The sequence below is a fragment of the Choloepus didactylus genome, chromosome 10 (genome assembly GCF_015220235.1).
Source record: "Choloepus didactylus isolate mChoDid1 chromosome 10, mChoDid1.pri, whole genome shotgun sequence".
Lineage (NCBI taxonomy): Eukaryota > Metazoa > Chordata > Mammalia > Pilosa > Megalonychidae > Choloepus > Choloepus didactylus.
The window spans coordinates 16096012-16112986 of NC_051316.1; the positions used below are offsets into that span (position 1 = coordinate 16096012).

At 40.6% G+C, this 16975-nt stretch overlaps 1 long non-coding RNA gene across 1 annotated transcript in view; it reads left to right on the top strand.

Moving 5' to 3' along the window:
• The first annotated feature begins 1245 nt into the window (after positions 1-1245).
• LOC119505575 overlaps positions 1246-16975 on the top strand; it is a 52721-nt gene continuing 36991 nt past the window's right edge. The window contains exons 1-2 of the long non-coding RNA XR_005210762.1: positions 1246-1300; positions 6039-6186. This is a non-coding gene — a long non-coding RNA (uncharacterized LOC119505575). The remainder of the gene's footprint in view (positions 1301-6038; positions 6187-16975) is intronic.

The window sequence follows — 16975 nt, forward strand, 5'->3', positions numbered from 1 at the left end:
CTACATATTTCCAGTTAAATCTGAAATTCAGGAAACAAATATTTTGGCTAAGTATGTCCCAAATATTACATGACACTTGTATGCTAGGAAAATATTCATATGTCTGTGATTCACAGTTAAGTGGTGTCCTCTGTTTTATATAGCATCCCTACCTAAGAGGTGTAACCTATTAAACTCTCATTATTTATTCACTCCTTTAGAAAGAGCAGTGAATTAATGGTAAAGAGATCTGAATTTGAATCTTTGTTCCACGAAGAAAACACATTATTTTCACCTTTTCATTGAATGAGAACACTTTAATAAATCGTATTATTAAGTCTGGATTTTTATTCTATTCCATTGGTAAGACGCTACTTAGTTCTACTCTGAGAGCAAGGACCCAGAAAAGCCAGGAGTTTTTTGCAAAGGACATGAGTAAGAGCAAGATAAATGCAGTCAAGCCATGCATAACTTAATCCTTGCAATCTGAGAACACTGCATTAGAACAGATCTCTTCTTAAAATAATTCACCAAGGATCCTATCTAAATACACGGAACTGCCCTGCAGGCTTGCAAATATAAAAATCGTGATTGGTCTTTTCCTACACCTTCTCTTACAGACGGTGGGATGGCTGTGGACCTTCCTGGAGAACAGGCATTGCCTGTTCCCCAAGAAGCCTCATAAGGGCCCTGAGGCTCCACTTCCCGCCTCTTCCACAGGCCCCCTCCCCAGTAGACTTTCTCCACGGGACCTGGCCCTGCACACGTGCGCATGCTACAGTGATGGGCCGGGCTTTCAGGCACGTGGTCTCTTGCCCTCCAACTGCTCCAGGTGGCGGTTGGGAACCAAATCTGAAGGGAAGCGCATGCGCGCAGTGCGGAGGGCACTTCGCTAACGGTCATTGGTGGGGGGAAGGGATGTACTTTGACCGTTTTTCCTGCGTTCGGGTTTTATCTTTCCGTTTTGTAAAAAATAAAGGTAATGGCTACTGTGATTCATAGCTTGTAATGATGTGAGCGAACTCAGTTTTGTATGTGCTCTCGGGTTATTTGCGTATGTTGTGTCTGTATCAGCGGCTGCTCCGTAAGGTGCGCTCCTGCCCTGGTGTTGCCGCCCTGCGCTGTCGGGGAGCATCTGTACCTCGGGAACTGGAAACACGCAGGCACAGACCCGGCTGCATTTATTGGTTAAAGTGCGTTAGGAAATTTAGTAATGTAGAGCAAACTTAAAAGTGTGTCAAATTTGTTTCTGTTATATCCTGATAGAAAAAAAGGAAGATTTCTTCAGTATCTGAAAACTGTTACTCTCGTGAGGAGAGAGGTAAGGAATACCATTCAAAATTGAGTGAAATTCTAATGTATATCTTCATTATTTCACTATACTATCTGTTAACATAAAAATATCAACCAACATTTATTATGAACCCATTCATTTTTCAAGAATGTGAGGGTCGTTGCTTAAAGTAATATAATCAAATATTTATTGAAAATGTGATTTCAAATTATGGGATTGCAAGCATCTAAAAGAAGCAAGATTTGGGCAAAAATCAAAAGCATTATGTTTGAATCAGTTGGCTATATGGAACTTACAATAAAGAGTATTGAATATTTTGTAATTTTCTGTGAATTGCATGCTATCTCTATTATATTATCAGTGTTTATTGTGTGAGGGTGGGTGTATTAATACTTTACAGAGAATTGGTTTAGCCTGTTGAACCTTTGCCAACAAGTCATTCCTGATGTACTTGGGGCCCTAAAGTGTTTGTATTCTAGAGGAGTGGAGGTTCTGAGTGCAAGGGTGTCTTTGGAGTGTGAGGTCCATGTGCATTCATCCTTGGGTTGTTAGGGGGTCAATGGGAGGGCATTTTGTGCCTGATTATGGGTGTAGGGGAGGGAGGCTGGTTGTGTTCCTGGAAATGGGATATTCTCTGTGGGTATTTGTGGGCCTTTTGGGGATCGTAGAAATTCAAGGAGCATGAGCTCAATTGTGCATGTATGGGATTGTGTTCCTATGAATTCATAGTTCAGGGTTTATGTTTGTATTTAATGGGTTGGTGGAAATGTGATATGTGTATTCAAATGTGTGAATTGGTGTGCCCAGTATGTATATTTAGGATTAACTAGAGGTCATGAGTGTGTTTTTTCAGTGTGGCTGGAGCTCAGTGTTTTTGGATAGTGTGAGATGCAATTAATGTATATCAATGGGGTTATTTATTTATAATTTGAGGCTTTGGGAATTTTTTTTTCCTTTTACATGTTGTGCATGCTTTCCCCATAAATCTTAGAAAATTTTTTGTGTTTAATTGTTGGTTTGGCAGGAATATCTGCATATGCATATGGGCAGTGTTAAGGAATGTGTCTGTGTATATTAGTTTATAGGGTCTGTGTATTTTGTGTATTTGGGGGATGTGGGGGCATCATTTGAGTTTAATGGGGCATGTTGATTAGTGATGTATGTTTTGGTGATTTTCAGGAATTTTGTTTGTACTTCGGTATTTGAGGGTAGCTGTAAGACCATTTTAGGTAGCGGGCAGGATGTTATATATGTACAGATGAAAGGATTGTGGGATTGTGCCATTTGTTGACTCTTATTCTGGAAGATGCTGGAGTTATTTTTGTGAATATTCATGAGTGTGGGAATATGTATATACAGGTAGTGTGGGACCATATATGTATTTGAGAGTATAGGGTGTTTGTGCATATTTATAGCATGTTGGAGAATTGTGTGTATATTTGAGATGTGTGTATTGACTGTATGTGTATTCAAGGATCACAGCAGTTTGGATGTGTGTCTTCTAAGGCTATGAATTTGAATTTATAGCTAGAGAAGTTTTAGTATGTATTCTGCAAAGTTAGTCTATATAAACCTGATGGAATGGTGTGTTGTGTGTTTATACATGGAAGTAAATATCTTAGTTTGCCTGAGCTGCTATCACAAATACCACACAAGGGATTGCCGTAAACAACAAACATTTACTGATCTCTGGTTTGAGGATAGAAGAAGTCCAAATCAAGGTATGGGCAAAGCTTACTTTCTCCTGAATATTTATAGTGTTTTTCTGCTGACTACTGGTGATCGTTGGATGTGTTTCTGCCTCCTATCACTTGCCAATGTCCTCTCCTTTCTAGCTTCTCTAACCTCTGATTCTTTTTATAAGGTTTGCTGCAATCTAATTAAAACACACGCTTATTCATTTGGGCCACATTGTAACTAAAAGTATTATGTTCAGGAGATCCTATTTACAATAGGTTCCCACCAATAACATGTCTAATTTGGTAGCATAATTCAGTCTACCACAGTGGGATAATTGTATTTTTATGTTTTCCAGGTATATGATATGACTATATCTGTGAATTTGGGGTGTAGGAGTGGGGTCTTATATTTGGGGATTTGAAAGGAGTTTTATATGTACTTATATAGTGTAAGATGAGATATTTCCTTGTGTCTTCAGAGTGTGTGACTGATTTGTGTGCATATCCAGGAGTGAGATGATGAATTGTATACATTTATCCATGGGATCTAGCATGTAAGAAATATTCACAGCCTACTTTGGAAAATGCTAGGGTTTTCACATGTGTCTTTGGGAATGATTAGGGGTTAGAGAGGTGGGGTTTTATTCTTGGTATATGGGGATGATGTGTAATGTTTTGGCAGTGTATATATTCAGATATTGGAAATATTTGAGTGGGTATGCATGTGTTTACTGTGTAGGCAGGTATGTTTGCATATCAGCAATAGTGCAGGGACAGCTGGTGTTTTTGTATTTTCTGTGTATCTATCAGAGTGTTTACTATATAATCATGGGTTTTGTAAAGTGTCTTCATTGGAAGTTTGTGTGTATAATAACGGGTTCACTGAATGTCTTTGTTTATTCTGGAATGTTATGCTTGAGGAATTTGGTTCACTTGTGTGTATGTGTGTTTTCAGGGCCTTGTATGTAATTGATGCCTATAGGTTGTTTGTAGCTCTATATGCATTTGGGTTCAGGGAGTTTATGGAGTTCATCGAGTATGTACTCTTTGATATGTGGTAGGTTCAGTCTGTGTATTTGGAAACTAACAGTCTGTGTAGGTTGTGTGTGTATTTAGATATTGTGACTATTGTACAGTTGTAGAATTCTGTGTGGGTCCATTAGGGAGATGTATGAGATAAATCTTTTTTTACTTGGTGTTTTGAGAGCCTGTGTATATGTAGGGTATTTATTGTGTGTATACCAGAAGTGTATTGGTTGCATGTCTGTTTTCAGGCAGATTTGTTATTTGTTATATGTGTACAGTTATAGGACTGGCATGTGAGTGTTCAAGGTGGGCAGGTTTTGAATGTAAAAATTTAGGAATAATAGGTGATTCAACTGTATTTAAGGTATGGATACAATTGGGCATGTTTGTCTAGGATATTTGAGAGTGTTTGTGTTTGGAGATATGTAGGGTGGTTTTGTTGGTATGTTTAGGGTGGGAATTGAGGGTCCTGTTTGGGTACAGTTCCATCCTGTACAATTTTCCTATGAAAGGGGATCAGGTTCACTGGAGCTGGTTCATATTAGCAAGGTGTGGTGGTTTAGAGCTCTATGTACCCCAAGAAAAACATATTCTTAAACTTAATCAATTCCCATTGTGGGACCTTTTGATGAGGTTACTTCCAGTACAGTGTGTCCCACCTCAACCAGGATGAGCCTTGATCCTATGAATGGAATCCTTTATAAACAGAATGAAATTCAGACATAAAACCACAGGAAGCAAGAAGGTGAAATTCAGCAGAACCTGGAAGAGAATGGAGAGGCCAGGAGAGGCCACCATGTGCATTGATAAGTGACAGTGGAACCCAGGATACAGGATTGCCTAAGCCAGCCCTGGACAGCATCTTTTGATGACTCCTTGATTTCGACTTTCTCTTAGCCTGAAACCCATAAGCTAATAAATTCCCATTGTTTAAACCAGCCATTGCATGGTATTCTCTTGAGCAACCCAGGAAAATGAAAACACTTGGGATCATTGATTGTGCATATCTCTTCCTGTGTCAGTATTCAGTGACATCAGGTTGGTATTCTAAATTGGCCATGGTGGGAATATTTACTCCATAAATTGGGGATATGCATTCTGTTCCTGGAGAGCAGATAATTGTACATTTTCCAGAGCATCATCAGTGTGTGTGTGTTTGTGTGTGCACGTGCATACTTAATATGTATTATAGAGCCAGATCATTCAGGCAACATTGTAGTAGGTTCATTGGCAACTCTAAGTGAATAATGAGTGGGACAGTTGTAGGTTTCCCATCTATGTTTGCATCCACCCTTCATCATTATGAATTACTGGGTTGCTCCCAATCAGAATTGTTAATGCTTAAGGGCCAAAGATTCCCCTAAATGTTGGAGATTTTCTGCTCCTCCTTATGCAGATGGGTTCAGGTGTGTCTGAGTTTTAGGGTGTTCCTTCTGCTTTCATGTGGTACTTGCATCAGGGAACCCTAAATGCATAGGGGTGATTGACGATGGCCATGCGTAGCAGAACTTCACAGTTGAGTTGTTCACATGACAGTCAGCAGTCCCAAGGTAGTGCAGCTTCCTGAACAGTAGATAAGATGGATCAAGTCTTCTCCGAGGCAAAAACTTTTGAGAATCATCTGGGCAGCCACAGGTGCAATTGGCTTCTCTTGGTCATGACTAGTGGTCAAGAATACAGTCCACTAAGGTTCCTGCTTTGGAAAGGATGCAGAACCATGTACCCCACCCCCCAACCTGCTGTCTGCTCCCTGGGTGTAATATTGGGTAGCAAACAGGTCAACTGTGACACTAATTCTCAAACAACCTATCTCCATGGAAACCTGAGCCTTCAGGAGTAGAAAGGACCTCCAGGTGTCAGTGAGGTGACATTGGAGGAACTGCAGAGGTAGGGCTAAAAGATGATGGTTGTGAGGGCTGGTGACACTGGGGAGGTTCAGCTAAGAAGAGATTTGATTCTGATTCTGCTGAACCAATGTGACATGGACTTTTTTCTTATCTGAATGCTTAGGATGTTCTTAGCACCGGGAGGCTCATCTCAGTTTCATGTTTTCCTTATAGGGTTCCTGGTTCTTCTTTATTTTCTGTGTTCCACATGGAGCTGGATCCCACCTGAGGGTATCAAGTGATAGTGGAAAACTTCTGACCTCACACCTGCCTCCTGCCTCCCTGGGACCCACTGAAGGATTTCTGGGCCTTACTCCTTATGGTGAGTCTCCTTTTTGCCTTTTATTCTTTACGATATTTCCTCCTGCCAACAAAAGGCACAGACATCCCTTTTTTGAATGCTCCAATAAATGCTTTCCTATGGTATGGTGGGATTCTTATCCTCCACTGCCCCTTTCATATTCTAACCCCAACTTAATGGCAGGATTTTATTCTGTATAATGTGTTTATTAGGAGAATGGTGCTCTGATTACCTTTATATTTTTAAATGTTATATATTTTAAGTTAAAATACACAGAAAGTATACACAGTAGATTTTGTTGAGTATTTTTTAAGTATTTTGCTCTTATGTGGTAGGACATGTGCCGTGAGATTTAGTAGAGAGGACAGGCGTTTCTTATATCTCAACCAAGCCTTGAAAAGCTCCCTCCCAGGTTACATGAATGAAAATTGCTGGAAGGGCTGATATAAGCTGAGCTGGTTGTTCTGGTACAAATATTTTGTGGAGAGAATATCATGGGTTTGGGAGAGGATTCACCCCGAGGAATAGTCTGCCTGGCATGGAGCGAGTCTGGCTGAGCCCTGGAACTGCCCCTGCCAGGGAGGAGGGTTGAGGTGGCAGAGCCCTGAGCATCACAGGGTTCAGAGATGGCAGAGCAGCTGTGTTGTTTACTTGGAGCCACATTTGTTTTCATCTCACTCCCCAGAAGTAATCCCTAGTTTTCTTTTTAGAATGAAAATCCACTCCTCTTCCCAAGTTGAACTTAAGTAGTTGGAAGAGAGGCCCCACACAGGCAGAGGCCAGTCCTCTTCAGGGTCTCATGTTAAAGGAATCCCTGGTGTCTTAGTAGGTCTCCCCTCAGGCCTGAGAATGGACACGGCAAATATCAGCAGGCACAAAGTTGTCCCTGACTCAAAATTCTCAGAGCTAGTGTGACAATGAGAATCTGAAGTTGAATATAGATAATCAAGTCATTCACACCACTAAAATTTACTGAGTTTCATATTTGTACATAAATGGGCAAGTCACAATAGGAAGTAAAACTCACAGCATGTATATCTGAAATTGAGCTTATGTACAGAGTATCTAAAGAATGTTTGCAGCTCAATGATAACTTTAAAAAGCCAATAAAATTAGGTAAAAAATTTGAACAGACACTACCAAAATATATATGATTGGGAAATATGCAGGTGAACATATGCTCAACATCACTAATGAGCAAGGAAATAAAAATTGAAACCGAAATATGAAGCCAGTACATGTGATAAAATGGTAAAAATAAAAAAAAAAACAGTGACAGTTCCAAGAGTTGAAGGAAATGGATCAACTGGGATGTCTATACATGATCTGAGGGATTGTGAAAAGCAGTTTGGCTGTGCCTTATAAATTTAAATGGGCTTATCCCACATGCCCAGCCATCCCACTTCTAGAAATAAACTAAGTGAGATGATAGTAAATAGTCAAAACCTCCCAAGTTCCATCAGCTGATAACCAGGTAAGCAAATTGTGGTATATTTACACATGGATTACACTGTGCCATAAAATTGAGCTAACTATTCATACACAACCACCTGGAGGATCTCAAAATTTCATTCTCAGTGACAAAAGCCAGACCCCAATGAATACACATATTGTGACCCTATTTATATTACCTTATGTAATGAACATATCTACATTCATAGAAAGCAGAGTCATAGTTCACTCAGGTCAGGGTGAGAGGTGAAGGGATTGTTGCCTGCATGGATTTGAAGCCAATTCTGGGTCATCCTCTTACTGACTCTGTGACCTGGATGAGTTGTGACTCATGTGTGAAATGGGAATCACCTCTATGTCACAGGCTAGTTATGACATTTATATAGTTCTGTAGCATGCCTTGAACAAGTACTCTTGGTAAAGATATTAAAGAAATGATAACTGTTATTATCCCCACTCTAGTTCTTGCTTATGTTGATGTCCTTGTCCCACTGAAGACAAGGACTCTGTTCCCCCATAAGAAAGTGCACAGTCAAGAGGGAGATGGAATCATGAGCAGTTGGATCCAGCACATGGTGAAGGGGCTGTGATGGGTCAGAGGAAGGGGCTGAAGGTCTGGACCTCAGGAATAGTGAGGGTAACCTCAGGGAACTCCCTGACTTCTTCACCCCTCTAGCCCTGCCCCCTTTCAATACTAAGCCCAGACCCACATACACAGAACACTCTCCTCATGACTCCAGACACCCTTTTGAACACTTTCAGAGTAGAAATGATGGATATCATGGGTTGAGTCTCTATCCTGGGTAAGCATTTTACTTTCAAATCTCTAATCCTAATAAGGGTTATCCAAATGAAATTTTATTCTTCCTATCATATGATTAAAAAAAAAAAAAACCCACAGATACAGAGACCACAGGTCACAGGGCCAGCATATGACAATGGTGAAATTGAAACCTTGACCTGACTGGCCCTAAAACCTCACTCCCCATTGCATCTGTCTTCTTCTCTCCATATTGCACACTAAGGACTTGCACCCACTCCCAGGAGCATGGTGGGAAGACATTTTGGGGGGATGAATCAGAAAATGTGAACAGGAATTCAGGGAAACTTGGTAGAGACAACACCACCCTCCCCAAAAGAAATGGATAATCAGCCCAGGGACCACCAGTAGGGACATCTGTCCTTGAGGGTGTTCAACAGGGCCTGACTGCATTCCCTCCAAATATGACCCCAAAAGGATCTGGTCTCATTGATTTCCACTCTTGATTCTGTCCATGGGTTTTGACAGATAACCACATTCTTCTTTTCCTAGTGCTCATGTCACATAACACCAATAGAAAATGTGGTGTTATAACAGGATGTATCTTGATGGCCTGGGGAGGTTGGAGAGTGGTCTTGGGGCTGCAGACTCCATACTGGGATTACTGACCCCAAGGAGAGATGCAAAGATTGAGGCTGGGGTAGAGAGCACCCCTCAACTTGGAGGCAGAACCAGCCTTCCCCTCCACTCCCCCATCTCTACATGGACTGAAGGAATTGTCAGCCCTGTACTGTGAGGCACTTTTTGCCAGGCCCTGAGAAGCCCTAGAGTATGCTGTTGCCCCAAGGTTGATGAGACAAAGTCCTTTGCTCTTCTAATTCCACACTAGGGCCTGGGGTCCCACAGGCTTGTAGTGACACACTGGTGTGGTCTGAGGGGACCCAGAAGTCTTCTGTCCCACCACTGGGAAACTCCTCCTAAAAATGAAGTTCATTCTTATTTCTACTGTAGGATCCTAGGATTGAAGGGAGGAGGTTGTGTTTTCAGGGCCAAAGGAAGGTGACCCAGGACCTGCAGATGTGGAAAACAAAACAGGCTCAATAGAAAACAGACCAGAGCTAGAGAGGCCAAGAATCTGAAATGGGGCCTTAGACAAGCTTTGGTCCTACAGTGGGAGGTGGAGAGAGTGAATGAGGGATGTGAAGTTCCCCCACCCACAACTCCAGAGAGACTCAAACCTCCCTTTTGCCCAGACTGAGCTCCTTAGGCTTCTGAAATATGTAGCAGGAAGCCTTGCAGGAATGTCAGCCTGGAGCTAAAGAGTCTAGGTTCTGCCTGCAGACCAGGCTTGCCCCTTACCCATCCTTTCATCAGCAAATATGACTATGAGGGGACCAGATGAAAATAGGGGTACTTTATCAATAGGAACCTAGAAAACAACCTCTGTGAAAGAAAGAAAAATAAAATAAATAAATCAGTACCTGGCAGAGAGAGAAGAATTATGATACACACCCGGAACCTTTTCACCTTACCTCAGGAGGGCTGTAGCTCTAGGATGTGTGGTTGGGTCTTTCCCTCAGTTAGGCTGAGTCCTGTAGGCGTTTCTTACCGGCCTCCATTACCCACTGGATGGTGAGCTTTTCTGGAATGGGGTGAAACCCTGGGCAAAGTGACTCCCTGTATCTGCGGCCCTCAGATACATCTCAGGCTGTCTCACAACACCATTCCCCTCAACTAGGAAAGCGAGGCGTTCACTGCAGAGGGATCTGCAGCATATCTCACTACCCACCGAGCTCATTCTTTTCACATGTACATGTACATTCTGAGTGTGTGAATGTCTTCAGCGTAGTGGGAGATATTTATGTGCTTAGGGGAAATGTGTGTTTCTGTGTATATAAGTTCTGTGTATATAAGTTGTGTGAATTCACGGGGTGGGGAGGCCTGTATGTTGTGATAGGAGGGAGGTTTGGATGACACTGAAGGTTTAAGGTAGGGGTAGGAGGTTTGCATACGTACATGCAGGGTTGTTGTAGGCTGTGTGTGTACTATGGTTTTGGGCAGGTTGTGTGAATATTCAGTGATGTAGGAATTTTCTCCATATTCTAAAAATATAGGTAGTCCAGGCTGAATTACAGAGTGTGTGTTGATTAAAAGGTGTGGTGGGGTTGTGTTTACCCTTCTAATGCATGCATTTTGGAATTGAATATTAATTATTGTTTGTTTATTTGCCAAAGCAAGTCAAATGACCACACCTGAGGTCAACAGGAAGGGAGCATATAGTGTTTTATCATCAGTGGCATTGCAGAAAGGAACATCAGATATTCTACATAGTAATATAGTCAGTCACATTGGAAACTTCTCTGTGTGTGCATTTGAGGTGGTTCTGTGTATTTTGAGGGTATTGTGAGGTATTGTGTATATGTCTCTATATGTGAGCTGTGAGTTAGATTTGTGTATTTGCAGATCATGGTGTTAAATGTGTATTCATGGTGCCCAGGTGAGAATTCAGGGCATTTATTTTTTGGTGTTGAAGAATTTGGAGAGAGTGGAGTGGCTGGGTTTGTGTTTTGGTTTGGGTTTGCTTGTTTTTGTTTTTAGTGTGACTATATTATCTGGGCAGTTGGATAGATTCTGTTCGTAGTTTCTCAAGGTGGAGCCTTGTAGAAGTCTGTGTGCATTTGGGGCTGTGAGGTTATTCTGTGCCGTTTGAGGAAAGTGGGGGCATCATATGTGTATTTATGAGAAGGTTGAAAAGCTTCTGTTCATCTTCAGCTCCTTGAGCATTGTATATATGTGTATCTTCACAGAATATGGGGGATTGAATGTGTAATATTTGGTACTAGGTAACTGACCCTTTCTTAAGTACTTAGTTAATATGTGTTTGTCTTGAATGCATTTGGGTATTGTCAGAGGGTCTGTGTGATTGATTTGGGGGTTACATGTGTTTTGATGTGTTTTAATGGGATATGAGGATATGTGTACTACTTAGTGTTTGTTCACAATTGCTTAGGGGTTGTGTTTTGTATTAAATATTGTACTTGGTAATTTTACTGGGACTTGTGTGGTCTATGTATTTTTTTGCAGGAGTGATTCTGAGTGTATTTTCAGGGATCTGGAAAATATGTAGGTAGTGTCTGAGATGCTTCAGGGATTTGTGTGATTTTTACTGTGTATATCCAGCAGGTATGGAGGTATTGCTCATGGACCTGGTGATTGTGGAGGTGCATGTGGATTTGTGGGCAGGTGGTGGGTATGGAGATTCAGGCACTGGGTGCTTGAGCTTGTGGAACCTGAGGGATATGAATGGATTCAGCAAATGTACTGAGTTGGGTGTCATCCTAGAGCTGTAGGTAGAGGGTGCATGCTTCTGCTGGGGGAGTATAAGACAATTACATGTACATGTGGGTTTGGGGGATTAGTTGGAGCATTTGTAGGGTGTTTGCATATATTTGGATGTGCATGTATGTGTAGAGATGGCACAACTGTATTTTTCAGGAGGTGAGTTTGGATTCTTGGCAGTATTGGTTATTAGGATCTGTGAGTGTTCATTATGGAGGTGTTTGAGGCATTGGGGTTTTTGTATATATGTTAGCACTTGGGATTGGCATTTGTGTTCACATTGGGTGTATGGGGAAATTTATTTTTGTATGGGGACTATGGTTGATTGTGCATTTTGTAAAGGGAAGGGAGGTTTATGTGTCTTTAATTCTAAGGCTGAGGTTACATGTAATCAGCATAATTTTGGGGAGAGATCTGGAAGGTTTTATGTGTATTTGGGAGTGTGTTGGAGTATCATAGTGTTCTTGGGCTTTGTAGTCATTGTCTAGGTGAGTATCTCTGGTTTTGTGGGGTCTGTGTATTTATTTATTCAGGGATTCTGAATGTTGTGTGTTTTTAATCAAGTTGGGTAGGGGTGTGTATATGTATATGAGAGTTTGTAGAAGTTTGGGTATGTTTGGGGTGTGGCATAATTACTTAGAGTTCACTGTATGCATGTATTTATATTCAGAAGCTCAAGTTTGAGTTTTGGGAGTTTAGGATTCCATTTATTTAGATTCTGGCAGCTAGTGGGATTCTGTGTGTGTGTGTGTATGTGTGAATTTTGAGTGTTTGATGGTGTCATTGTGCACTTGTATATTCAAGGAATGAAGAGTATATTGGAAAGGGGAGAGCTTCTGGGGAAGATCACCAAGTAGGGAGCTCAAGGACTCACTCCTACCTACAAAACAGTAGTAAAAACACAGAAACTGTCTGAAAGAACTGTTCTAGAACCCTGGAGACCAGAAAAAGAACATTATATAGCATCTAGAGAAGAGCAGGAGGATTAGGCTGTGAAACTGTGTTAAAGAACTGTGAATAGCTTGCTCTGAGCAGCAGCTGCCTGCACCTATCCCCCACTCTTGAGGCCAGCTGTCTCAGGGTCCCTAGTCTCTGGCTAGCTGTGGCGGACAGAAAGGGACATAAAAATCCTGTTCCCCAATAATGGGGTGAGGTAGAAGAGTGGGAGCATGGCTGATCATTGATCACTGTTTTTGATAAATGAATTCTACCTAAAGTGATTTACAGATTCAGTGCAACCCCAATCAAAATTCCACCAGCCATTTTGCAGAAATCAAAATGCCAATCATAAAATATTATATGGAAATGTAAGGGGCCCCAAGTAGCCAAATCCTACTTGAAAAAAAGATGAACAAATTTGGATGACTCACACTCTTCACATTAAAAGTTATTACAAAGCTGCAGTAGTCGAAAGAGTCTGGTGAGTTAGCCCTTCCGTTCACCCATTGATGTACCCTTAGGTTGCCTCCATTCATTGCAAATTGTGAGTACTGCTGCCATAAACACCAATGTGCAAATGCCTATTTGTGTCCCTGCTTTTAGTACTTCCAGGTCCATACCAAATATCGGGGTTGCAGTATCATATGGCTCAGATGTGGCCTCTGTGTTACAGCCAACTCTACAAATAAACTCACTACTCTCCCCCTGATGTGGGACATGACCTCTAGGGGTATAAGTCTCCCTGGCAATGTGGGCCATTACTCCCAGGGATGAGCCTGGCCCTCGCATTGTGGGATAGACAATGCCTTCTTGACCAAAAGGGGGAAAAGAAATGAAACAAAATCAAGTTTCAGTGGCTAAGAGATTTCAAATAGAGGTGAGAGGTCATTTTAGAGGTTTTTCTTATGCATTATATAAATATTCCTTTTCAGTTTCTTATGTATTAGAATAGCTAGAAAGAAATACCTGAATCTGTTGAACTGTAATCCAGTAGACTTGATTCTTGATGATGATTTTATAATTAAAGCTTTTATTGTGTGACCTTGTGATTGTGAAAACCTTATGCCTGACACTCCCTTTATCCAGTAAATTGGCAGATAAGTAATAAAATGAAGACAAAAAAATACATAAATAATAGGGGGTATTAAGGGTATGGGATGTTTTGGGTGTTCTTTTTTGTTTTACTTTTATTTTTTCTTTATTTTGGAGTAATGAAAATGTTCTAAAATTTTATTGTGGTGATGAATGCACAACTCTATGATAGTACTGTGAGCCAATAATTATATACTTTGAATGGATTATAGCTCAATAAAATTGCTTTAAAAAATGTATGGTACAAGCACAAGGACAGACGTATTGATCTATGGAAATGAATTGGTAGTTCAAAAATCAGTCCTCGCATTTAAGACCAACTGATTTTTTTTAATATTCATTTTATTGAGATATATTCACATGCCACACAGTCATACAAAACAAATGGTACATTCAGTTTTTCACAGTACCATTACATAGTTGTACATTCATCACCAAAATCAATCCCTGACACCTTCGTTACCACACACACAAAAATAACAAGAATAATAATTAAAGTGAAAAAGAGCAATTAAAACATAAAAGAACACTGGGTGCCTTTGTCTGTTTGTTTGTTTGTTTTCTTCCCCTATTTTTCTACTCATCCATCCATAGACTAGACAAAGGGGAGTGTGGTCCTTATAACTTTCCGAATCCCATTGTCACCCCTTAAAAGCTACATTTTTATACAATTGTCTTCAAGATTCATGGGTTCTGGGTTGTAGTTTGATAGTTTCAGGTATCTACCACCAGCTACCCCAATTTATTAGGATCTAAAAAGGGTTGTCTATATTGTGCGTAAGAGTGCCCAACAGAGTGACCTCTTGGATCCTTTTGGAATCTCTCTGCTGCTGAAGTTTGTTTCATTTCCATTCACATCTCCCTTTTGATAAAGAAGATGTTCTCCATCCCACGATGCCGAGTCTATATTCCTCCCCGGAGTCATATTCTACGTTGCCAGGGAGATTCACTCCCCTGGGTGTCTGATCCCATGTATTGGGGAGGGCAGTGATTTCACCTCCCAAGTTGGCTTAGCTAGAGAGAGAGGGCCACATCTGAGCAACAAAGAGGCATTCAGGAGGAGGCTCTTAGGCACAACTATAGGGAGGCCTAGCCTCTCCTTTGCAGCAATAGTCTTCCCAAGGGCAAATCCTGTGGTAGAGGGCTCAACCCATCAAACCACCAGTCCCCTATGTCTATGGGCATGTTAGCAGCCATCATGGTGGGGCAGGCCAGTACCGCTGTATTCTCCACCAGCTCCTCAAGGGGGCTCTGCATATTTTTTCCTTTTTTTTTTTTTTTTTTTTTTTTTTTAGTTTTTTTTTAGTTTTTTTTTTTTAAATCAACTGTATGAAAAATTTAAAAAAAAATTAAAAAACATACAATAAAAAAACATTTCAAAGAGACCATAACAAGGGAGTAAGAAAAAGACAACTAACCTAAGCTAACTACTTTACTTCCAACATGTTCCTACTCTACCCCAAGAAAGTAACCTAATATAGCAACATTTCTGTGAATTTGTTCCTACTATACCCATCAGAAATTAACAGACGGTAGTCTTTCCTGGGCATTCCCAGAACGTTAGATTTACCCACGATAGCTTATCTGTTCTTATTGGATTATTGTTCCCCCTTCCTTAATTACTCTCTATAGCTAGTTCCCCTACATTCTACCTTATAAACCATTTGTTTTACATTTTTCAAAGTTCACTTTAGTGGTAGCCCATTTTTGTGCCTGGCTTATTTCGCTCTGCATTATATCTTCAAGGTTCATCCATGTTGTCATATGTTTCACAACATCGTTCCCTCTTACTGCCGTGTAGTATTCCATCGTGTGTATATACCACATTTTATTTATCCACTCATCTGTTGAAAGACATTTGGGTTGTTTCCATCTCTTGGCAATTGTGAATAATGCTGCTATTAACATTGGTGTGCAGATATCTGTTCGTGTCACTGCTTTCCGATCTTCCGGGTATATACCGAGAAGTGCAATCGCTGGATCGAAGGGTAACTCTATATCTAGTTTTCTAAGGAACTGCCAGATTGACTTCCAGAGTGGCTGAACCATTATACAGTCCCACCAACAATGAATAAGAGTTCCAATTTCTCCACATCCCCTCCAGCATTTGTAGTTTCCTGTTTGTTTAATGGCAGCCATTCTAATTGGTGTGAGATGGTATCTCATTGTGGTCTTAATTTGCATCTCTCTAATAGCTAGTGAAGCTGAACATTTTTTTCATGTGTTTTTGGCCATTTGTATTTCCTCCTCAGAGAAGTGTCTTTTCATATCTTTTGCCCATTTTATAATTGGGCTGTGTGAACTATCGTCATTGAGTTGTAGGATTTCTTTATATATGCAAGATATCAGTCTTTTGTTAGATAGATGGTTTCCAAAAATTTTTTCCCATAGAGTTGGCTGCCTCTTTACCTTTTTGAGAAATTCCTTTGAGGTACAGAAACTTTTAAGCTTGAGGAGTTCCATTTATCTATCTTTTCTTTTGTTGCTTGTGATTTGGGTGTAAAGTCTAGGAAGTGGCCACATAATACAAGTCTTGAAGATGTTTTCCTACATTATCTTCTAACAGTTTTATGGTACTTTGTTTTATATTGAGATCTTTGGTCCATTTTGAGTTAATTTTGTGTAGGGTGTGAGTTAGAGGTCCTCTTTCATTCTTTTGTCTATGGATATCCAACTCTCCCAGCCCCATTTGTTGAAAAGACCATTATGGCCCAGTTCAGTGACTTTGGGGGCCTTATCAAAGATCAGTTGGCCATAGATCTGGGGGTCTATCTCCGAATTCTCAATTCGATTCCATTGATCTGTATGTCTATCTTTGTGCCAGTACCATGCTGTTTTGACAAATGTGGTTTTATAAGCGTCAAAGTCAGGGAGTGTAAGTCCTCCCACTTCGTTTTTCTTTTTGAGAATGTCTTTAGCAATTCGAGTCATCTTCCCTTTCCAAATAAATTTGATAACTAGCTTCTCCAAGTCTGCAAAGTAGGTTGTTGGAATTTTGATTGGGATTGCATTGAATCTGTAGATGAGTTTGGGTAGAATGCACGTCTTAATGACATTTAGCCTTGCTATCCATGAACAAGAAATATTTTTCCATTTTTAAGGTCCCCTTCTATTTCTTTTAGCAGAGTTAAGTAGTTTTCTTTGTATAGATCTTTTATATCTTTGGTTAAGTTTATTCCTAGGTACTTGACTTTTTTAGTTGCTATGGAAAATGGTGTCTTTTTCTTG